Here is a 25,000-nt window from a genome sequence, read left to right on the forward strand (position 1 = left end):
CGTATGGGCCAGTAGGCCTTCTGCAGTGTTCCTACATTCTTATGTTCTTATGTTCTTATGTTCTTATGTTCTTAGTGATGTCGACACTTTTGTGTTTGTGTGAATCATGTGGTGAATCTCTCTCTCTCTCTCTCTCTCTCTCTCTCTCTCTCTCTCTCTCTCTCTCTCTCTCTCTCTCTCACTCTCTCTCTCTCTCTCTTTTCATTTTTTTTTTTTTTTTTTTTACACAGGGTTTGACAAGGTTAAGGATCCCTAGCTTTATTGACAAGCTATTTACAGGTTAAAGATTCCTAACTTTATTGGCAAGCTAAGAGCTGTTACCTACATCAGCTCATTTGAAAGCATTTTTATTGTTATGAGACATACAAGTAGGGAACAAGATGAAGTTGGAGCCATCTGTGGGCCAGCATTTTCATTTGATCAACTGACTTTATCTCGTTGACATCATTATGCTGTACGAATGTATTCCATACTCAAGTCATCCTGGGTATATATGATCTCAGATGGAGTGATGTTCTGGAGAAGGGTACAGCCAGAGTGAAGTTGCTGCTTTCTGCCCGTCTTGTGGCATAAAAGCTTGTTTCACGCTGTCCTCGAAGTGGATCCAAGTGTGGTACTTTGACAATATTGGCCTTGTACATAACAGTAAGGCCACCCACATCCCGCCTATGTTGAAGGCTCTGCTGAAATGACAGATCTATCCAGGATGGGTCCAGGCGAGAGATGAGACGTCTTGCTCTGTTCTCTACTCTGTCAAGCAGTCGCAGATGAGAGGAGGGACAGGCAAACCAAGAAGTGGAGCATACTCAAGGTGTGAGCGTACTTGTGCCTTGTACAGAATCTTGCAACCCCTACTGTCAAGCAGATGCGAGATGCAGCGAAGCGCTGTAAGCTTCCTGGTTGCCTTGTTTGCAAGATTCACAACATGGTTCTTCATGGTTAGTTTGGAGTCAAATTTCACCCCAAGGATATCTACTTCTTCTCCAAGTGCCAACACCCTCTCATTTATCCTTACTACTGCACCAGCATTACCATCATGGTGCCTAGAGACGATCATCATTTGCGTTTTCTCAGGTGCAAATGTTACTTGCCATCTATTTCCCCAAGCTGATATAGCTCTCAGCTGGTGATTGATGTAGCTTAGAGCAGCTGGCATTTCTTCTCTTGGATAAGTGAATGTCAGTGTACAGTCGTCTGCATATGCATGTGATTCTGGGATGAGATGATGAAGGCCGTTGAAGTAGACATTCCATAACAATGGTCCCAGCATGCTTCCTTGTGGAACACTTGCCCCAATAGGATGTCTTGCTGATTCCGTTCCATTGAGAACTACACTTAGAGATCTACCATGAAGGTAATCATTGAGGAGACATAGCGTAGAGCCTGCAATTCCCAGTGCTTGAAGTTTTGCTAAGAGGCCCTGGTGCCACACCCGATCGAAAGCGCCAGCAATGTCCAGTGCTATCACACAGCTGACTTTGGATTCATCCAGTGACTGGTGCCACTTAGTGGAGAGGTTTAACAACAGATCAGCAGCAGAGTAACCTTTTCTGAAGCCATATTGACGATCACAAAGTAGTGAGTTGTAGTCAAAAAACTCTGTCATTTGTCTTGAGATTATTGTCTCAAGGATCTTACCAGTGATTGACAGGAGTGACACTCGTCTGTAGTTGCTGATTTCTGCTCTGCTCTTCTTTTTGTGAACAGGGACTACATTTGCTTCTTTCCACAGAGAGGGCCATTTACACTGTACTAGGCAGTGCTGAAAGATGCGAGTTATAGGTGCTGCTAGCTGGTCTGCAGAGGTCACTCAGAGCAGAACAGAGCAGCAGGGGCAAGCACACACAGAACTATCCTCAGAACACCATCTCAACACAAACTACAATCCACACTCACAGCTTCCACCCAACACCCAGCTATAGAATCCCACAGTATGCTACCAGGTCTCCCAACCTCACAGGCCCCCGAAACCACAGTGTTGGAAAGGAAACTGAAGGTATGGTACACAAACGCTGATGGAATAACAAATAAGTGGGAGGAGTGGCACGAAAGAGTCAAAGAGGCATCACCGGACATCATAGCTCTCACAGAAACCAAGCTAACAGGTATGATAACAGATGACATCTTTCCAACGGGATACCAGATCCTGAGGAAATACAGAGGTAACAGGGGGGTGGAGGAGTGGCACTGTTGATCAAAAACCGATGGAATTTTGATGAGCTCAAGAGAGGAGACAGCAGAGAAGGAAGCGATTACATAGCGGGAACACTTCACTCTGGAGGTCCCAAGGTGGTAATTGCAGTGATGTATAACCCACCACAGAACAGCAGGAGGCCAAGGCAAGAGTATGACGAGAGCAATAGAGCAATGGTTGACACACTGGCAGCAGTGGCAAGAAGAGCTCATGCATGCAGGGCAAAGCTCCTGATCATAGGCGACTTTAACCACAAGGAGATCGATTGGGAGAACTTGGAGCCACGTGGGGGCCAAGACACATGGAGGGCTAAGTTGATGGAGGTGGCACTGGAAAACTTCATGCACCAACGCGTAAGGGACACTACAAGAGAGAGAGGAGAGGATGAACCAGCAAGACTGGACCTAGTATTCACCTTGAGTAGTGCAGATATTGAGGACATCACATATGAAAGACCCCTTGGGGCCAGCGATCATGTGGTTTTAAGCTTCGAATACACAGTAGAGCTACAAGTGGAGGGGGAAGCAGGAAGGCCAGGACGAATAAAACCAAACTACAAGAAAGGGGACTACACGGGAATGAGGAACTTCCTAAACGGGGTTCAGTGGGGCAGAGAACTGGCAGGGAAGCCAGTTAATGAGATGATGGAATATGTAGCAACAATGTGCAAAGAGGCTGAGGAGAGGTTTGTACCCTAGGGTAACAGGACTAATGAAAAAGCCAGGATGAGCCCATGGTTCACCCAAAGGTGCAGGGAGGCAAAAACCAAGTGTGCTAGGGAATGGAAGAAATATAGAAGGCAAAGGACCCAGGAGAATAAGGAGAGCAGTCGTAGAGCCAGAAATGAATATGCACAGATAAGAAGGGAGGCCCAACGACAATATGAAAACGACATAGCAGCGATAGCCAGATCTGACCCGAAACTGTTATACAGCTACATCAGGAGGAAAACAACAGTCAAGGACCAGGTAATCAGGCTAAGGAAGGAAGGAGGAGAGACAACAAGAAATGACCGTGAAGTATGTGAGGAATTCAACAAGAGATTTAAAGAAGTGTTCACAGAGGAGACAGAATGGGCTCAAGAAAGACGGAGGGGAGGGGCATACCACCAAGTGCTGGACACAGTACACACAACCAAGGAAGAAGTGAAGAGGCTTCTGAGTGAGCTAGATACCTCAAAGGCAATGGGGCCAGCTAACATCTCTCCATGGGTCCTGAGAGAGGGAGTAGAGGTGCTATGTGTACCCCTAACAACAATATTCAATACATCTATCGAAACAGGGAGATTGCCTGAGGCATAGAAGACGGGAAATGTAGTCCAAATCTTTAAAAAAGGAGACAGACATGAAGCACTAAACTACAGACTAGTGTCACTGACATGTACAGTATGCAAAGTCATGGAGAAGATTATCAGAAGAAGAGTGGTGGAACACCTAGAAAGGAATGATCTCATCAACAGCAGCCAACATGGTTTCAGGGATGGGAAATCCTGTGTCACAAACCTACTGAAGTTCTATGACATGGTGACAGCAGTAAGACAAGAGAAAGAGGGGTGGGTGGATTGCATTTTCTTGGACTGCAATAAGGCGTTTGACACAGTTCCACACAAGAGATTAGTGCAAAAACTGGAGGACCAAGCAGGAATAACAGGGAAGGCACTTCAATGGATCAAGGAATACTTGTCAGGAAGACAGCAGCGAGTCATGGTGCGTGGCGAGGTGTCAGAGTGAGCACCTGTGACCAGCGGGGTCCCACAAGGGTCAGTCCGAGGACCAGTGGTGTTTCTGGTATTTGTGAACGACATGACGGAAGGAATAGACTCCGAAGTGTCCCTGTTTGCAGATGACGTGAAGTTGATGAGAAGAATTCATTCGATCGAAGACCAGGCAGAACTACAAAGGGATCTGGACAGGCTGCAGACCTGGTCCAGCAATTGGCTCCTGGAGTTCAACCCCACCAAGTGCAAAGTCATGAAGATTGGGAAAGGGCAAAGAAGACCGCAGACGGAGTACTCAAGGTAAAAAGATCTAGGGGTGAGTATAACACCAGGCACATCTCATGAAGCGCACATCAACCAAATAACTGCTGCAGCATATGTGCGCCTAGCAAACCTCAGAGCAGCATTCCGACATCTTAATAAGGAATCGTTCAGGACCCTGTACACCGTGTACGTTAGGCCCATATTGGAGTATGCGGCACCAGTTTGGAACCCACACCTAGCCAAGCACGTACAGAAACTAGAGAAAGTGCAAAGGTTTGCAAGAAGACTAGTTCCAGAGCTAAGAGGTATGTCATACGAGGAGAGGTTAAGAGAAATCAACCTGACGACACTGGAGGACAGGAGAGATAGGGAGGACATGATAACGACAAATAAAATACTGAGAGGAATTGACAAGGTGAACAAAGACAGGTTGTTCCAGAGATGGGACACAGCAACAAGGGGACACAGTTGGAAGTTGAAGACACAGATGAATCACAGGGATGTTAGGAAGTATTTCTTCAGCCACAGAGTAGTCAGGAAGTGGAATAGTTTGGGAAGCAATGTAGTGGAGGCAGGATCCATACATAGCTTTAAGCAGAGGTATGATAAAGCTCACGGTTCAGGGAGAGTGACCTAGTAGCGACCAGTGAAGAGGCGGAGCCAGGAGCTTGGACTCGACCCCTGCAACCTCAACTAGGTGAGTACACACACACACACACACACACACACACACACACACACACACACACACAACCATCACACACTGATCCCTCTGTTTCCACCCCCCGCACCACAGTAACAGTATTAGAACAGAAGTTGAAGGTTTGGTACACAAATGCAGATGGATTAACGAATAAACATGAGGAATGGCAAGAAAGAATCAATGAGAAGTCCCCAGACATCATAGCAGTTACAGAAACAAAACTCATGGAGACAATAACAGATGCAATCTTCCCACCAGGATACCAGATCATGAGGAAAGATAGAAGGGGCAGGGGGGGGGCGGTGGGGTTGCTCTGCTCGTAAAAAACAGATGGAAAGTCGAGAAAATGGAAGGAATAGATGAGACGGGAGAAAGAGACTACATAGCAGGTACACTTCAGTCTGGGGAACACAAAGTGGTCATTGCAGTGATGTATAATCCACCACAGAACTGCAGGAGGCCAAGAGAGGAATATGAAGAGAGCAACAGAGCAATGGTGGACACACTTGCTGAGGTGGCAAGAAGAGCTCACTCCAGCAGAGCAAAGTTGCTGGTTATGGGGGATTTCAACCACAGGGAGATTGACTGGGAAAACCTGGAGCCACATGGGGGTCCCGAAACATGGAGAGCCAGGATGTTGGACGTAGTGCTGGAAAACCTCATGCACCAACATGTTAAGGACACTACCAGAGTGAGAGGGGAGGATGAACCAGCAAGATTGGACCTTGTGTTCACCCTGGGCAGCTCAGATATTGAGGACATCAAGTATGAGAGTCCCCTAGGAGCTAGCGACCATGTGGTTCTGTGCTTTGAATACATAGTAGAGCTGCAAGTGGAGAGAATAACAGGAGTTGAATGGGAAAAGCCTGACTATAAAAGAGGGGACTACATAGGGTTGAAGAACTTCCTGCGGGAGGTCCAGTGGGACAGAGAACTGGCAGGAAAGCCAGTAAATGAAATGATGGAATATGGAACAACAAAATGCAAGGAGGCAGTGGAAAGGTTTATTCCCAAGGGCAACAGTAACAACGGGAAGACCAGAACGAGCCCCTGGTTTACCCGACGGTGTAAGGAGGCAAAAACAAAGTGCAATAGAGAATGGAAAAAGTACAGAAGGCAGAGAACACACGAAAATAGGGAGATCAGTCGCAGAGCCAGGAATGAGTACGCACAGGTAAGGAGGGAGGCCCAGCGACAGTATGAAAATGACATAGCATCGAGAATCAAGACTGACCCGAAACTGTTGTATAGCCACATCAGGAGGAAGACAACAGTCAAAGACCAGGTGATCAGATTAAGGACAGAAGGTGGAGAACTCACAAGAAATAATCAGGAGGTATGTGAGGAGCTGAACAGGAGATTTAAGGAAGTTTTTACAGTAGAGACAGGAAGGGCTGTGGGAAGACAGCACAGAAGGGAACATCAAGAGGGAATATACCAACAAGTGTTGGATGACATACGAACAAATGAGGAGGAGGTGAAGAAGCTCTTAAGTGACCTTGACACCTCAAAGGCGATGGGACCGGACAACATCTCCCCATGGGTCCTTAGAGAAGGAGCAGAGATGTTGTGCGTGCCTCTAAACACAATCTTCAACACATCCCTTGAAACTGGGCAACTATCTGAGAAATGGAAGACAGCTAATGTAGTCCCCATATTTAAGAAAGGAAACAGAAACGAGGCACTAAACTACAGACCTGTGTCTCTGACATGTATTGTGTGCAAAGTCATGGAGAAGATTATCAGGAGGAGAGTGGTCGAACACCTGGAAAGGAACAAGATTATAAATGAAAACCAGCATGGGTTCATGGAAGGCAAATCTTGTATCACAAACCTCCTGGAGTTTTATGACAAGGTAACAGAAGTAAGACACGAGAGAGAGGGGTGGGTAGATTGCGTTTTCCTAGACTGCAGGAAGGCCTTTGACACAGTTCCCCACAAGAGATTAGTGCAGAAGCTGGAGGATCAGGCGCACGTAAAAGGGAGGGCACTGCAATGGATAAGAGAATACCTGACAGGGAGGCAGCAACGAGTCATGGTACGTGAAGAGGTATCACAGTGGGCGCCTGTTACGAGCGGGGTCCCACAGGGGTCAGTTCTAGGACCAGTGCTATTTTTGATATATGTGAACGACATGATGGAAGGAATAGACTCTGAAGTGTCCCTGTTAGCAGATGACGTGAGGTTGATGAGAAGAATTAAATCGGACGAGGATTAGGCAGGACTGCAAAGAGACCTGGACAGGCTGGACATGTTGTCCAGCAACTGGCTTCTCGAATTCAATCCAGCCAAATGCAAAGTCATGAAGATTGGGGAGGGGCAAAGAAGACCGCAGACAGAGTATAGGCTAGGTGGACAAAGACTACAGACCTCACTCAGGGAGAAAGACCTTGGGGTGACCATAACACCGAGCACATCACCGGAGGCACACATCAACCAAATAACCGCTGCAGCGTACGGGCGCCTGGCAAACCTGAGAATAGCGTTCCGATACCTTAATAAGGAATCGTTCAAGACACTGTACATTGTGTATGTTAGGCCCATACTGGAGTATGCAGCACCAGTCTGGAACCCACACCTGGTCAAGCACGTCAAGAAGTTAGAGAAAGTACAAAGGTTTGCAACAAGGCTAGTCCCAGAGCTCAAGGGAATGTCGTACGAGGAAAGGTTAAGGGAAATCGGACTGACGACACTGGAGGACAGAAGGGTCAGGGGAGACATGATAACGACATACAAGATACTGCGGGGAATAGACAAGGTGGACAGAGCTAGGATGTTCCCGAGAGGGGACAAGGGACAAGGGGTCACAACTGGAAGCTGAAGACTCAGACGAGTCACAGGGACGTTAGGAAGTATTTCTTCAGTCATAGAGTTGTCAGCAAGTGGAATAGCCTAGCAAGTGAAGTAGTGGAGGCAGGAACCATACATAGTTTTAAGAAGAGGTATGACAAAGCTCAGGAAGCAGAGAGAGAGAGAGAGGATCCAGTAGCGATCAGTGAAGAGGCGGGGCCAGGAGCTGAGTCTCGACCCCTGCAACCACAATTAGGTGAGTACAATTAGGTGAGTACATATATATATACATATATATATGTATATAAATTTTTTATTATTATTATTATCACACCAGCCGATTCCCACCAAGGCAGGGTGGCCCGAAAAAGAAAAACTTTCACCATCATTCACTCCATCACTGTCTTGCCAGAAGGGTGCTTTACACTACAGTTTTTAAACTGCAACATTAACACCCCTCCTTCAGAGTGCAGGCACTGTACTTCCCATCTCCAGGACTCAAGTCCGGCCTGCCGGTTTCCCTGAATCCCTTCATAAATGTTACTTTGCTCACACTCCAACAGCACGTCAAGTATTAAAAACCATTTGTCTCCATTCACTCCTATCAAACACGCTCACGCATGCCTGCTGGAAGTCCAAGCCCCTCGCACACAAAACCTCCTTTACCCCCTCCCTCCAACCCTTCCTAGGCCGACCCCTACCCCGCCTTCCTTCCACTACAGACTGATACACTCTTGAAGTCATTCTATTTCGCTCCATTCTCTCTACATGTCCGAACCACCTCAACAACCCTTCCTCAGCCCTCTGGACAACAGTTTTGGTAATCCCGCACCTCCTCCTAACTTCCAAACTACGAATTCTCTGCATTATATTCACACCACACATTGCCCTCAGACATGACATCTCCACTGCCTCCAGCCTTCTCCTCGCTGCAACATTCATCACCCACGCTTCACACCCATATAAGAGCGTTGGTAAAACTATACTCTCATACATTCCCCTCTTTGCCTCCAAGGACAAAGTTCTCTGTCTCCACAGACTCCTAAGTGCACCACTCACTCTTTTTCCCTCATCAATTCTATGATTCACCTCATCTTTCATAGACCCATCCGCTGACACGTCCACTCCCAAATATCTGAATACGTTCACCTCCTCCATACTCTCTCCCTCCAATCTGATATTCAATCTTTCATCACCTAATCTTTTTGTTATCCTCATAACCTTACTCTTTCCTGTATTCACCTTTAATTTTCTTCTTTTGCACACCCTACCAAATTCATCCACCAATCTCTGCAACTTCTCTTCAGAATCTCCCAAGAGCACAGTGTCATCAGCAAAGAGCAGCTGTGACAACTCCCACTTTGTGTGTGATTCTTTATCTTTTAACTCCACGCCTCTTGCCAAGACCCTCGCATTTACTTCTCTTACAACCCCATCTATAAATATATTAAACAACCACGGTGACATCACACATCCTTGTCTAAGGCCTACTTTTACTGGGAAAAAATTTCCCTCTTTCCTACATACTCTAACTTGAGCCTCACTATCCTCGTAAAAACTCTTCACTGCTTTCAGTAACCTACCTCCTACACCATACACTTGCAACATCTGCCACATTGCCCCCCTATCCACCCTGTCATACGCCTTTTCCAAATCCATAAATGCCACAAAGACCTCTTTAGCCTTATCTAAATACTGTTCACTTATATGTTTCACTGTAAACACCTGGTCCACACACCCCCTACCTTTCCTAAAGCCTCCTTGTTCATCTGCTATCCTATTCTCCGTCTTACTCTTAATTCTTTCAATTATAACTCTACCATACACTTTACCAGGTACACTCAACAGACTTATCCCCCTATAATTTTTGCACTCTCTTTTATCCCCTTTGCCTTTATACAAAGGAACTATGCATGCTCTCTGCCAATCCCTAGGTACCTTACCCTCTTCCATACATTTATTAAATAATTGCACCAACCACTCCAAAACTATATCCCCACCTGCTTTTAACATTTCTATCTTTATCCCATCAATCCCGGCTGCCTTACCCCCTTTCATTTTACCTACTGCCTCACGAACTTCCCCCACACTCACAACTGGCTCTTCCTCACTCCTACAAGATGTTATTCCTCCTTGCCCTATACACGAAATCACAGCTTCCCTATCTTCATCAACATTTAACAATTCCTCAAAATATTCCTTCCATCTTCCCAATACCTCTAACTCTCCATTTAATAACTCTCCTCTCCTATTTTTAACTGACAAATCCATTTGTTCTCTAGGCTTTCTTAACTTGTTAATCTCACTCCAAAACTTTTTCTTATTTTCAACAAAATTTGTTGATAACATCTCACCCACTCTCTCATTTGCTCTCTTTTTACATTGCTTCACCACTCTCTTAACTTCTCTCTTTTTCTCCATATACTCTTCCCTCCTTGCATCACTTCTACTTTGTAAAAACTTCTCATATGCTAACTTTTTCTCCCTTACTACTCTCTTTACATCATCATTCCACCAATCGCTCCTCTTCCCTCCTGCACCCACTTTCCTGTAACCACAAACTTCTGCTGAACACTCTAACACTACATTTTTAAACCTACCCCATACCTCTTCGACCCCATTGCCTATGCTCTCATTAGCCCATCTATCCTCCAATAGCTGTTTATATCTTACCCTAACTGCCTCCTCTTTTAGTTTATAAACCTTCACCTCTCTCTTCCCTGATGCTTCTATTCTCCTTGTATCCCATCTACCTTTTACTCTCAGTGTAGCTACAACTAGAAAGTGATCTGATATATCTGTGGCCCCTCTATAAACATGTACATCCTGAAGTCTACTCAACAGTCTTTTATCTACCAATACATAATCCAACAAACTACTGTCATTTCGCCCTACATCATATCGTGTATACTTATTTATCCTCTTTTTCTTAAAATATGTATTACCTATAACTAAACCCCTTTCTATACAAAGTTCAATCAAAGGGCTCCCATTATCATTTACACCTGGCACCCCAAACTTACCTACCACACCCTCTCTAAAAGTTTCTCCTACTTTAGCATTCAAGTCCCCTACCACAATTACTCTCTCACTTGGTTCAAAGGCTCCTATACATTCACTTAACATCTCCCAAAATCTCTCTCTCTCCTCTGCATTCCTCTCTTCTCCAGGTGCATACACGCTTATTATGACCCACTTCTCGCATCCAACCTTTACTTTAATCCACATAATTCTTGAATTTACACATTCATATTCTCTTTTCTCCTTCCATAACTGATCATTTAACATTACTGCTACCCCTTCCTTTGCTCTAACTCTCTCAGATACTCCAGATTTAATCCCATTTATTTCCCCCCACTGAAACTCTCCTACCCCCTTCAGCTTTGTTTCGCTTAGGGCCAGGACATCCAACTTCTTTTCATTCATAACATCAGCAATCATCTGTTTCTTGTCATCCGCACTACATCCACGCACATTTAAGCAACCCAGTTTTATAAAGTTTTTCTTCTTCTCTTTTTTAGTAATTGTATACAGGAGAAGGGGTTACTAGCCCATTGCTCCCGGCATTTTAGTCGCCTCATACGACACGCATGGCTTACGGAGGAAAGATTCTTTTCCACTTCCCCATGGACAATAGAAGAAATAAAAAAGAACAAGAGCTATTTAGAAAAAGGAGAAAAACCTAGATGTATGTATATATATATATGCATGTGCGTGTCTGTGAAGTGTGACCAAAGTGTAAGTAGGAGTAGCAAGATATCCCTGTTATCTTAGCGTGTTTATGAGGCAGAAAAAGAAACCAGCAATCCTACCATCATGCAAAACAGTTACAGGTTTTTGTTTCACAGTCATCTGGCAGGACGGTAGTACTTCCCTGGGTGGTTGCTGTCTACCAACCTACTACCTCAATGTATATAAATATACATATAGATATATATATATATATATATATATATATATATATATATAATATATATATATATGTATATATATATATATATATGTATATATATATATATATATGTATATATATATATATATATATATATATATATATATATATATATATATTAATTTCGTTTCTTTTCTTTTTGTCTAATCCTACTTCACGTCTGTTTACTTGCCTCATTCTTCCCTCCCAGAAGACCCTGGCAGCCTCAACTTTTCACTCTCTCGCCGTTCATAACTGGGTGTTATTGGCGGCGTCGCCGTCCAGGGTCCCAGCTTTAAAACTACATGATAAACGGGGGTAGAGAGAAGGTCCTGATGCCACTTTGTTTCTTACCATGGCATGGAAGGAACCACCATCTTCCATGCGGAAAAGACATAAAGAAGAGAAATCGAAAAATAAAACACTCACTCACCAGGTTTTCTTACTACTAACTCAGATTTCTGTCTCTCTCTCTCTCTCTCTCTTTCTCTCTCTCTCTCTCTCTCTCTCTCGGTAAAAATTTATTCTTTAGAATTCAAGATAAGATCTTACTCTTACATGTTATTTAAAACTTAGGTCTATCAGCACATTTACCTAGAGAAAAACTGAAAGGTCTGACTTTAATATTATTTAATTTACACATAGTTTACAGAGTGATGGTTTAACTATCATTGAATCAGACAGTTTCACGTCTTGTGGTATAACAGCCGTCTTCAACCAGCTGTCGAAATTCAGCTAGGAATGACGAAAGCATCGATTTTGTACATAAACAACTGACCTATCATGTGATCAAATATTGTTAATATTATATACCTGGGGGATTACTTAACCTTTAGGGGCCATTCACCACCTGTGGCATTCGTAGTAATCCGTTTGATCCAAGGATGGAGAGGGTAACCCAATTCCTTTGATCAACAAGCTTTCATCAGCATCAAGGACTTCTTCCTTGAAGAGTTTGGTTTGGTTTAGGTTCGTAAGGAATTGTCTTGATAAGATAAGATAAGATTTCGTTCGGATTTTTAATCCAGGGGGGTTAGCCATTCAAGAAAACCCAAGAAAGTCAGTGGGTCATCGAGGACTGTCTCTCTTATTTCCATTGGGGTTCTCAGTCTTGTCCCCCAGGATGCGATCCACACCAGTCGATTAACACTCAGATACCTATTTGCTGCTAGGTGAATAGGGCAACAGGTGTAAGGAAAGGCGTCGAAACGTTTCTTCCACGCCGGGAATCGAACCCGGGCCCTCCGTGTGTGAAGCCAGAGTTTTGCCAGCCAGTGTATAATGCCTTGCAGTGTATAATATCTTGCGGTGTATAATGTCTTGCAGTGTTTATTATTTTGCATTGTATAATATCTTGCATTGTATGTCTTGCAGTGTATAATATCTTGCAGTGTATAATGTCTTGCAGTGCATAATGTCTTCCAGTGTATAATGTCTTGCAGTGTATAATGTCTTGCAGTGTATAATGTCTTGCAGTGTATAATGTCTTGCAGTGTTTATTATTTTGCATTGTATAATATCTTGCATTGTATAATATCTTGCAGTGTATAATGTCTTGCAGTGTATAATGTCTTGCAGTGTATAATGTCTTGCAGTGTTTATTATTTTGCATTGTATAATATCTTGCATTGTATAATGTCTTGCAGTGTATAATGTCTTGCAGTGTTTATTATTTTGCATTGTATAATATCTTGCATTGTATAATATCTTGCAGTGTATAATATCTTGCATTGCATAATGTCTTGCAGTGTTTATTATTTTGCATTGTATAATATCTTGCATTGTATAATATCTTGCAGTGTATAATATCTTGCAGTGTATAATGTCTTGCAGTGTTTATTATTTTGCATTGTATAATATCTTGCATTGTATAATGTCTTGCAGTGTATAATATCTTGCAGTGTATAATGTCTTGCAGTGTATAATATCTTGCAGTGTATAATGTCTTGCAGTGTATAATATCTTGCAGTGTATAATGTCTTGCAGTGTATAATATCTTGCATTGTATAATGTCTTGCAGTGTATAATATCTTGCAGTGTATAATGTCTTGCAGTGTATAATATCTTGCAGTGTATAATGTCTTGCAGTGTATAATAACTTGCAGTATATAATGTCTTGCAGTGTATAATATCTTGCAGTGTATAATATCTTGCAGTGTATAATATTTTGCAGTGTATAATGTCTTGCAGTGTTTAATGTCTTGCAGTGCTTATTATCTTGCATTGTATAATATCTTGCAGTGTATAATGTCTTGCATTGTATAATATCTTGCAGTGTATAATGTCTTGCAGTGTATAATATCATGCAGTGCTTATTATCTTGCATTGTATAATATCTTGCAGTGTATAATGTCTTGCAGTGTATAATATCTTGCAGTGTATAATGTCTTGCAGTGTATAATATCTTGCAGTGTATAATGTCTTGCATTGTATAATATCTTGCAGTGTATAATGTCTTGCAGTGTATAATATCTTGCAGTGTATAATGTCTTGCAGTGTATAATATCTTGCAGTGTATAATGTCTTGCATTGTATAATATCTTGCAGTGTATAATGTCTTGCAGTGTTTAATGTCTTGCAGTGCTTATTATCTTGCATTGTATAATATCTTGCAGTGTATAATGTCTTGCAGTGCATAATATCATGCAGTGCTCTTTATCTTGCATTGTATAATATCTTGCAGTGTATAATGTCTTGCATTGTATAATATCTTGCAGTGTATAATGTCTTGCAGTGTATAATGTCTTGCAGTGCTTATTATCTTGCATTGTATAATATCTTGCAGTGTATAATGTCTTGCAGTGTTTAATGTCTTGCAGTGCTTATTATCTTGCATTGTATAATATCTTGCAGTGTATAATGTCTTGCAGTGTATAATGTCTTGCAGTGCTTATTATCTTGCATTGTATAATATCTTGCAGTGTATAATGTCTTGCAGTGTATAATGTCTTGCAGTGCTTATTATCTTGCATTGTATAATATCTTGCAGTGTATAATGTCTTGCATTGTATAATATCTTGCAGTTTATAATGTCTTGCAGTGTATAATGTCTTGCAGTGCTTATTATCTTGCATTGTATAATATCTTGCAGTGTATAATGTCTTGCAGTGTTTAATGTCTTGCAGTGCTTATTATCTTGCATTGTATAATATCTTGCAGTGTATAATGTCTTGCAGTGTATAATGTCTTGCAGTGCTTATTATCTTGCATTGTATAATATCTTGCAGTGTATAATGTCTTGCAGTGTATAATGTCTTGCAGTGCTTATTATCTTGCATTGTATAATATCTTGCATTGTATAATATCTTGCAGTGTATAATGTCTTGCAGTGTAAAATGTCTTGCAGTGCTTATTATCTTGCATTGTATAATATCTTGCAGTGCTTATTATCTTGCATTGTATAATATCTTGCAGTGTATTATGTCTTGCAGTGTATAATGTCTAGCAGTGTTCAATATCTTGCAGTGTATAATATCTTGCAGTGTATAATGTCTAGCAGTGTTCAATATCTTGCAGTGTATAATATCTTGCAGTGTATAATGTCTTGCAGTGTATAATATCTTGCAGTGTATAATGTCTTGCAGTGTATAATATCTTGCAGTGTATAATGTCTTGCAGTGTATAATATCTTGCAGTGTATAATGTCTTGCAGTGTATAATATCTTGCAGTGTATAATGTCTTGCAGTGTATAATATCTTGCAGTGTATAATGTCTTGCAGTGTATAATATCTTGCAGTGTATAATGTCTTGCAGTGTATAATATCTTGCAGTGTATAATGTCTTGCAGTGTATAATATCTTGCAGTGTATAATGTCTTGCAGTGTATAATATCTTGCAGTGTATAATGTCTTGCAGTGTATAATATCTTGCAGTGTATAATGTCTTGCAGTGTATAATGTCTTGCAGTGTATAATATCTTGCAGTGTATAATATCTTGCAGTGTATAATGTCTTGCAGTGTATAATATCTTGCAGTGTATAATGTCTTGCAGTGTATAATATCTTGCAGTGTATAATGTCTTGCAGTGTATAATATCTTGCAGTGTATAATATCTTGCAGTGTATAATGTCTTGCAGTGTATAATATCTTGCAGTGTATAATGTCTTGCAGTGTATAATATCTTGCAGTGTATAATGTCTTGCAGTGTATAATATCTTGCAGTGTATAATGTCTTGCAGTGTATAATGTTTTGCAGTGTTCAATGTCTTGCAGTGTATAATATCTTGCAGTGTATAATGTCTTGCAGTGTATAATATCTTGCAGTGTATAATGTCTTGCAGTGTATAATATCTTGCAGTGTATAATGTCTTGCAGTGTATAATATCTTGCAGTGTATAATGTCTTGCAGTGTATAATATCTTGCAGTGTATAATGTCTTGCAGTGTATAATGTCTTGCAGTGTATAATGTCTTGCAGTGTATAATATCTTGCAGTGTATAATGTCTTGCAGTGTATAATGTCTTGCAGTGTATAATGTCTTGCAGTGTATAATGTCTTGCAGTGTTCAATGTCTTGCAGTGTATAATGTCTTGCAGTGTATAATGTCTTGCAGTGTATAATGTCTTGCAGTGTATAATGTCTTGCAGTGTATAATGTCTTGCAGTGTATAATGTCTTGCAGTGTATAATGTCTTGCAGTGTATAATATCTTGCAGTGTATAATGTCTTGCAGTGTATAATGTCTTGCAGTGTATAATGTCTTGCAGTGTATAATGTCTTGCAGTGTATAATGTCTTGCAGTGTATAATGTCTTGCAGTGTATAATGTCTTGCAGTGTATAATGTCTTGCAGTGTATAATGTCTTGCAGTGTATAATGTCTTGCAGTGTATAATGTCTTGCAGTGTATAATGTCTTGCAGTGTATAATGTCTTGCAGTGTTCAATGTCTTGCAGTGTATAATGTCTTGCAGTGTATAATGCCTTGCAGTGTATAATGTCTTGCAGTGTATAATGTCTTGCAGTGTATAATGTCTTGCAGTGTATAATGTCTTGCAGTGTATAATGTCTTGCAGTGTATAATGTCTTGCAGTGTATAATATCTTGCAGTGTATAATGTCTTGCAGTGTATAATGTCTTGCAGTGTTCAATGTCTTGCAGTGTATAATGTCTTGCAGTGTATAATGCCTTGCAGTGTATAATGTCTTGCAGTGTATGTCTTGCAGTGTATAATGTCTTGCAGTGTATAATGTCTTGCAGTGTATAATGCCTTGCAGTGTATAATGTCTTGCAGTGTATAATGTCTTGCAGTGTATAATGTCTTGCAGTGTATAATGTCTTGCAGTGTATAATGTCTTGCAGTGTATAATGTCTTGCAGTGTATAATATCTTGCAGTGTATAATGTCTTGCAGTGTATAATGTCTTGCAGTGTATAATGTCTTGCAGTGTATAATGTCTTGCAGTGTATAATGTCTTGCAGTGTATAATGTCTTGCAGTGTATAATGTCTTGCAGTGTATAATGTCTTGCAGTGTATAATGTCTTGCAGTGTATAATGTCTTGCAGTGTATAATGTCTTGCAGTGTATAATGTCTTGCAGTGTTCTATGTCTTGCAGTGTATAATGTCTTGCAGTGTATAATGCCTTGCAGTGTATAATGTCTTGCAGTGTATAATGTCTTGCAGTGTATAATGTCTTGCAGTGTATAATGTCTTGCAGTGTATGCAGTGTATAATGTCTTGCAGTGTATAATGTCTTGCAGTGTATAATATCTTGCAGTGTATAATGTCTTGCAGTGTATAATGTCTTGCAGTGTTCAATGTCTTGCAGTGTATAATGTCTTGCAGTGTATAATGCCTTGCAGTGTATAATGTCTTGCAGTGTATAATGTCTTGCAGTGTATAATGTCTTGCAGTGTATAATGCCTTGCAGTGTATAATGTCTTGCAGTGTATAATGTCTTGCAGTGTATAATGTCTTGCAGTGTATAATGTCTTGCAGTGTATAATGTCTTGCAGTGTATAATGTCTTGCAGTGTATAATATCTTGCAGTGTATAATGTCTTGCAGTGTATAATGTCTTGCAGTGTTCAATGTCTTGCAGTGTATAATGTCTTGCAGTGTATAATGCCTTGCAGTGTATAATGTCTTGCAGTGTATAATATCTTGCAGTGTATAATGTCTTGCAGTGTATAATGTCTTGCAGTGTATAATGTCTTGCAGTGTATAATGTCTTGCAGTGTTCAATGTCTTGCTCAAAGATGAAGATGAAATGGTAGATAAGCCATTTAACAATCAAATTTTCGAAAGACCGGGGACAAAGGAGTATATACGGCAGTTAATGACGCTAATGAATAAAAAGGATGAGAGAAAGTACTTCTTCGGTCTAAAGTTTCTTAGAAAGTGGAATCTGGATGAGGAAGTGATGAAAGTAAGTTCTATACACAGCTTTAAGAGACGGCATGATTACGCCAATAAGGACAGAAATAGAGCGTGACTATTCGAATATGAATTGTTGAGAGGCAGAGCGAGGAACCGACACTCAATCCTTGCAACGACAACTAGGCGATACTCAACTCCTACAACGACGACTAGGTGACACTCGACCCCTACAACGACATCTAGGTGACCCTCGACTCCTACAACAACAACTAGATGACATTCAACCTCTGAAACGACAACTAGGTGACACTCGACCCCTGTAACGACAACTAGGTGACACTTGACCCCTGCAACGTCAACTAGATGACACTTGTCCCCTGCAACGACAACTAGGTGACACTTGACCCTTGCAACGACAACCAGGTGACACTTGGCCCTTGCAACGACAACTAGGTGACACTTGACCCCCTGCAACGAGAACTAGGTGACACTTGACCCCTCCAACGACAACTAGGTGACACTTGGCCCTTGCAACGACAACTAGGTGACACTTGACTCCTGCAACGACAACTAGGTGGGACACTAGTTCATTTCCAGTGTCCTATGAGAGGATCTTGACGTCCCTGAGAGAGTGAGCGAGTTAGCGGCCACCACTAGTTCATTTCCAGTGTCCTATGAGAGGCTCTTGACGTCCCTGAGGGAGTGAGCGAGCTAGCGGCCACCACTAGTTCATTTCCAGTGTCCTATGAGAGGATCTTGACGTCCCTGAGAGAGTGAGCCAGCTAGCGGCCACCACTAGTTCATTTCCAGTGTCCTATGAGAGGATCTTGATGTCCCTGAGAGAGTGAGCGAGCTAGCGGCCACCACTAGTTCATTTCCAGTGTCCTATGAGAGGATCTTGACGTCCCTGAGAGAGTGAGCCAGCTAGCGGCCACCACTAGTTCATTTCCAGTGTCCTATGAGAGGATCTTGACGTCCCTGAGAGAGTGAGTGAGCTAGCGGCCACCACTAGATCATTTCCAGTGTCCTATGAGAGGATCTTGACCTAAGGAAATGAAACTGTGCTCCCACTGGCTCGAACCTCGATGTCTCCCATTCCTTTAGACGCAGTATGACGTCTATGGGTTTAGCGTTCTCCCGCGTATGTATGCATGTCCCAGTCTCTTCTCGGCGACAGCGTCAGGGAAAGGGAACCCGGACAACGGGTTTATGGTCTGATCCAGAGAGCTCGAGTAGATGATTTCTCAGGACAGCTCTGGAAATTTGTTGACACATATAAAGGAATATAAAGAGAATCGCAACGACGTAAATTATTTTTTTTTGTGTGTGTGTGTGTGTGCATGTGTGTAATTAACATCCATCATGGCAAAACAAGCCTAAACATCAGGACTATACTAGAGTGTTAATGACACAGAGGGCATTAATAAGGAAGCAAGACAGAGGGTCAAACTGGCCATAAAACCAAGATGAAAAAGCAATTGCTTATCGCATGGAGGAATCCCTCCTTCCTGGTTCATCTCGACCAAGAAATCCTGCTGGCTCTCTCTTCTCCTCCTTTCTACTTGAAATTGCTAGATCGTTATGCCAATCAACTCGATTGTTCGCGTCGATATCGACAAGATTTGCTGCCTTAGCTGTCAGTTAGACTTAAAAACCTGAAGGAAAGATAAGTCTTTGGTGGAATTCGTAAGAGGATTGAAACTCACGGTATATGGGTGAAGTGTCTGGTGTTAAAGGTTTGGAACGCAGTAGACGGGTGAAGAGGTTCATTAGTGGCGAGCTGAGACACACTGTTGATGGATGAGGTGTACAACAATCCAATTATTCCTTCTAGTTAGTTAGGAGAAACAGGAAAACAGACACAGAGTAACTCACACAAACAGCCAGACACATTCCTGTTATTATACTCAAAACTTTAAGAGGAACTTTATTTACAACTGCAGACGTTGCAAAGAATTCTTACACTTGCTGCCCATTTTCATTAGTCAAGTGATGTGGATTGCATTATGGGGCAAAAAATAAAATGAAACAAAGAAAATGAAAAAAAGTGAATCATAAGTTTGCTCAGTTCTTTAACTACAAGAATGTGACTATGACGTAATCACACACACACACACACACATACACACACACACACACACACACACACACACACACACACACACACACACACACACACACACACACACACACACACAGACACACACACACACACACACACACACACACACACACACACACACACACACACACACACACACACACACACACACACACACACACACACACACACACACACCTGATGACGCAAAACCAATGGGGAGAATACACAAATAACCCGCACATAGGAGAAAGAAGCATATGACGACGTATCGGTCCGACTTCGACCTATGACTAGTCACATTAACATACGAAGATGAGGGTGCCAAAATATACAGAAGAGGAGAAGAGGGACGGGACAAAAAGAGGAAGATGAAAGTGGGGAGAACAAAAACCATTTGGTATCCCCATTAGAGGGGGAATCTTAGAGTGGGTCTCTGAGTGTCGTATTCTTCTCTGCCATAACTTCAGACTGTGTCTTTGGATCAATCTCAAACTGTCAGCAGTTTTGGAAGTTGCTTATTCGATGTCTGGTAATGTTATTTACCAGTGTCACTTATAATCTGACAATTTTGGAGCAAATTAGGAGGTGCCGTTCCTAGAGAGATAAATCAAAAGTGGCATAAAAAAAATAGACTTCCGGAAATTCAAAAAATACAGAGATGGAATGATAAAAATGAAATATGTAGATGAAAGCAATGAGCTGTCAGAAGGGAGAGAAAGAGAGAGCGAAAGCCAGTACGGTATTCAGTTAATCAAGTACTATCTCACTTCCCTTTACTTCTACTTCCCCCTTACTACAGGGGGCTTTGATGCTGGTAAAAGGCTACCCTCCCTTAGAGTAAACCTACTTACCTGCAAGCTCTGCATGACCCTTTACTCTTGTGGCATGTCCCTTTGTAATAATTAAAATAATAATAATAATAATAATAATAATAATAATAATAATAATAATAATAATAATAATAATAATAATAATAATAATAATAATAATAATAACAAAATAATAATAAAATAATAATAATAATTTATTAATAAAAGTAATAATATAGTTAATATTATTATGATTATTATTGTAATTATTATTATACTTTTCGTTTACTTCTTGCTGTAAATACACTCTGAGTACTGAGAAGATAAATGAGTTCCTGTAAATTCCTGCGAAGTCAAATCTTTGAAATATATATAAGAAGATCAAAGAGGTTCCCTGCCACTCTAAAACCTCTCGAAGAGCTTGGAAAACCCCAATAAAGTTTTGCCAACATTGGAAAAGCTTCAGAATCCCCGGATAATTTTTGTACTTTTTTTTTATTGGAGGGAAGGGGGTTCTCGGTAACTATTAATGAAGAATGTACCTAAGAACGGTTTCGAGAGTTTTTTCCTATGGTACTCCCGCAGCCCGGCTTTGGGGTAGGCTTCTCTGGTGCTCGCCTAGTCAACCAGGCTGGGAAAATAGACAAATACAGCATAATGCGATGCTTATTGACTTCGTTTTGCCTACACAGTAGGCTTTATAAAGTCAAAAACAGATCTACCTGGGTAAGGAGTACATGAGTATATTTAGGGTGGAATCAGGTGGAGAATGTTGAGTAGGTTAGATTTGAGACGCACCTGCACAGAACGGGTGTTGCTGTTGGGGGTCCGCTGACTCATTTATCCACCACAACCTAGTGTAGAGTGCACCTTGTTCCTGGAGTGATCCTTTCTATTAACTGAATTCTTAATGTGGTCAGGAGACATATAAAGCACAATGCATTATAACGTACGAATTAAGAATAAAAGCAAGAACGCTATTTTATAAAATTATTTAATAGTGCAAATGAGAAAGAAGTCAGGTTTGATGTGAATCAAGGTAAGAAAACTGTTCTTGGCTTATCAAATGTCAAGATGGAATTCTCATTTGTTCTTTGGAAACATTAAATGTTACTTTGATACTTGAGAGAGAGAGAGAGAGAGAGAGAGAGAGAGAGAGAGAGAGAGAGAGAGAGAGAGAGAGAGAGAGAGAGAGAGAGAGAGAGAGAGAGAGAGAGAGAGACAGACAGACAGACAGACAGACAGACAGACAGAGAATGAGAATTCAGCCAAAGAAGAAAGATGGGATGAAGAGATTCTGAGTAAGAGACGTAAGAAAAAAATATGATCTATTCACAGGAACACAACATAATCAAATTTTGTGCACTAGTTCAGGTGTGTCATTACAAAGTTTAGACACAGCGCGTCCTAAAGACATTCTCAACCAGTCCGCGCCAGGCAGGCACGCCGCATCGTCCCATTGTAAACATTTCTAACTCACACTGAATCGTGCCAGGCGCAAATATATTATTATTCAGGAACGCCATTTCCTCTGCTTGTTAATGTAGGTAACTTCGCCTTCCGCGATTTAACGAGCTGACAAGTTGATAAATGAGACTGAACACATTGATTCCGGCCTGAGAGACTCATTACTTCAAACTTCTCATCTTCCACCGTATCTCTGCACAGGACTGAAGAAGCCATTGGCTGGCGAAACGTTAGCAAAATAAAGATACCTAAATGATGCACAAGAGTCTCGTTTATCAAACCTCTCTTTGGTTGTCGTGTTGTCCCTGCTACCATGTCTCTCGCTCCGTTGCCTCCACAAGCTAACGACAAACTGATTTGACACCTTTCATCATCGCGGTCAGTAGGTGTGAACGAAAGCAAGACGAAGTTGTGAAAATGAATTCCTCTAGTCACTGCTCGTGTCTTGTCTTTAATTAGAGTATATATAGCTTAGGTTAGGTAAGTTTCGTCAGGAAACAGGACAAGTGTTTCCTGATGCGGGTCTTACTCATACGATGACCCGCCACTGGAGCTTCTGGTCATCTGACCTAAGCCTTCACCTGGCTTACCTGTCAATTGTTATAATTATAACAATTGTTATAATTATAACAATTGACTGGGAAACTACCACATAAGAAATCAGTGTTCACTTCCCATAGTGGGCCAAACTTATCACATTCTATAATATTTATACACTGTCTAACACTTGATTGTAACCAACTTTGCTACTGCTAGGTAACTCTTTTCATACTCTCTTGCATAAATAAGTGTTCACGGCTGCAGCTTGCAAAACAGCGATGCAACATTAGTACTGTGTAGTCTCAAAGGCAGAACACCAGGGAGAGATAACAAGGAGACGCAGTTTTTTGGTGTTTCATTACGTAAGTTTCAGGAAGATCATACAAGCGTAGTTTATATATGGGACCACACTAACGTGGTCTGTATAATGGGATCACATTAATATGGTCTGTATATGAGGATCACACAAACGTGGTCTGTACAGTGGGGGGAAGGGTCAAACAGATGTGGTCTGAACGCACGCACCTGGGAAACAGAACCCTTTGAAGAATGGTCTTTGAGGTACGCGGTTCCCCACCCCTTCCTCCACCACTAAGTGGCGCTGGTGATAGTTGTGGTGGTGAAGGTGGTGGTGGTGGTGGTGGTAGTGAAGGTAGAGGTAGAGGTGGGGGCGGGGATCCGTGGGCCTCACACACAGTGCCTCGTAGTGTTCACGTCGTTCATGTTCGAGCCTTAGAAACTACGTCTGTGTAGCACCCCCGTGAAAATCAACACGAAGAAAATCCCAAAAGGCGTCTTTTGGGAGCGACTCCCTTGGGTCTTTCCCAAGGGTCCTTCCCTTACTCTCATGCAAAGAAAGTTACAATCTAGGTTTATTTCTAGAAAGAACGCTACCGGTGGTGGATACTTCAACGTACTACCGACAGTAATAAAGAAAAGACATAGGTACAAATCAAGCTTTGTTACAAAACTCTTCTCAAGGCTCAGCTTTATTAGCCGAAGCTCTGCCAACAGCAAAACTTTGTAGCAACAAAAGCGTCCTCTCCACCTCTTTCGTTTCCTCAACACCGATGTTTCTCAAATTTACAGTTCTGAGACGTAACCCCTCTTGACGCGATGCCAGTGATGCAAACTCGTCAGCTTCACTGGCGTTCCCTCACCTTCAGTATTACTGATATAACTAAAATTACTCCGTGAAATATGAGTTACTCCTAAGAGCAAGAAAACACTGAGCACCAGTCAGTCTTATCCGCCTTCACAAATCTGTTAATTCTTTCCTAGGCAAGATAAATATACATGTGCAACAGTTGGTATAAAATAACGACTTGTCGATATTTTATACCATTTTCAACAACACAATATAAACACAGGCGTCCAGGATGCTGCTGCTAGACCACCTGTGTGTGTGTGTGTGTGTGTGTGTGTAAATATATATATATATATATATATATATATATATATATATATATATATATATATATATATATATATATATATATATATATATATATATATATATATATATATATATATATATATATATATATATATATATATATATATATATCCGTGTCAGCGGATGGGTCTATGAAAGATGAGGTGAATCATAGAATTGATGAGGGGAAAAGGGTGAGTGGTGCACTTAGGAGTCTGTGGAGACAAAGAACTTTGTTCTTGGAGGCAAAGAGGGGAATGTATGAGAGTATAGTTTTACCAACACTCTTATATGGGTGTGAAGCGTGGGTGATGAATGTTGCAGCGAGGAGAAGGCTGGAGGCAGTGGAGATGTCATGTCTGAGGGCAATGTGTGGTGTGAATATAATGCAGAGAATTCGTAGTTTGGAAGTTAGGAGGAGGTGCGGGATTACCAAAACTGTTGTCCAGAGGGCTGAGGAAGGGTTGTTGAGGTGGTTCGGATATGTAGAGAGAATGGAGCGAAACAGAATGACTTCAAGAGTGTATCAGTCTGTAGTGGAAGAAAGGCCGGGTAGGGGTCGGCCTAGGAAAGGTTGGAGGGAGGGAGTAAAGGAGGTTTTGTGTGCGAGGGGCTTGGACTTCCAGCAGGCATGCGTGAGCGTGTTTGATAGGAGTGAATGGAGACAAATGGTTTTTAATACTTGACGTGCTGTTGGAGTGTGAGCAAAGTAACATTTATGAAGGGGTTC

General features: G+C 41.6%; 1 protein-coding gene across 2 annotated transcripts in view; it reads right to left on the bottom strand.

The window, feature by feature from the left end:
- Positions 1–25,000, bottom strand: part of LOC128693630 (uncharacterized) — an 805,124-nt gene that overhangs the window by 632,071 nt on the left and 148,053 nt on the right. The window lies entirely within an intron of this gene.

The sequence above is a fragment of the Cherax quadricarinatus genome, chromosome 34, assembly GCF_038502225.1.
Source record: "Cherax quadricarinatus isolate ZL_2023a chromosome 34, ASM3850222v1, whole genome shotgun sequence".
Taxonomy (NCBI): domain Eukaryota; kingdom Metazoa; phylum Arthropoda; class Malacostraca; order Decapoda; family Parastacidae; genus Cherax; species Cherax quadricarinatus.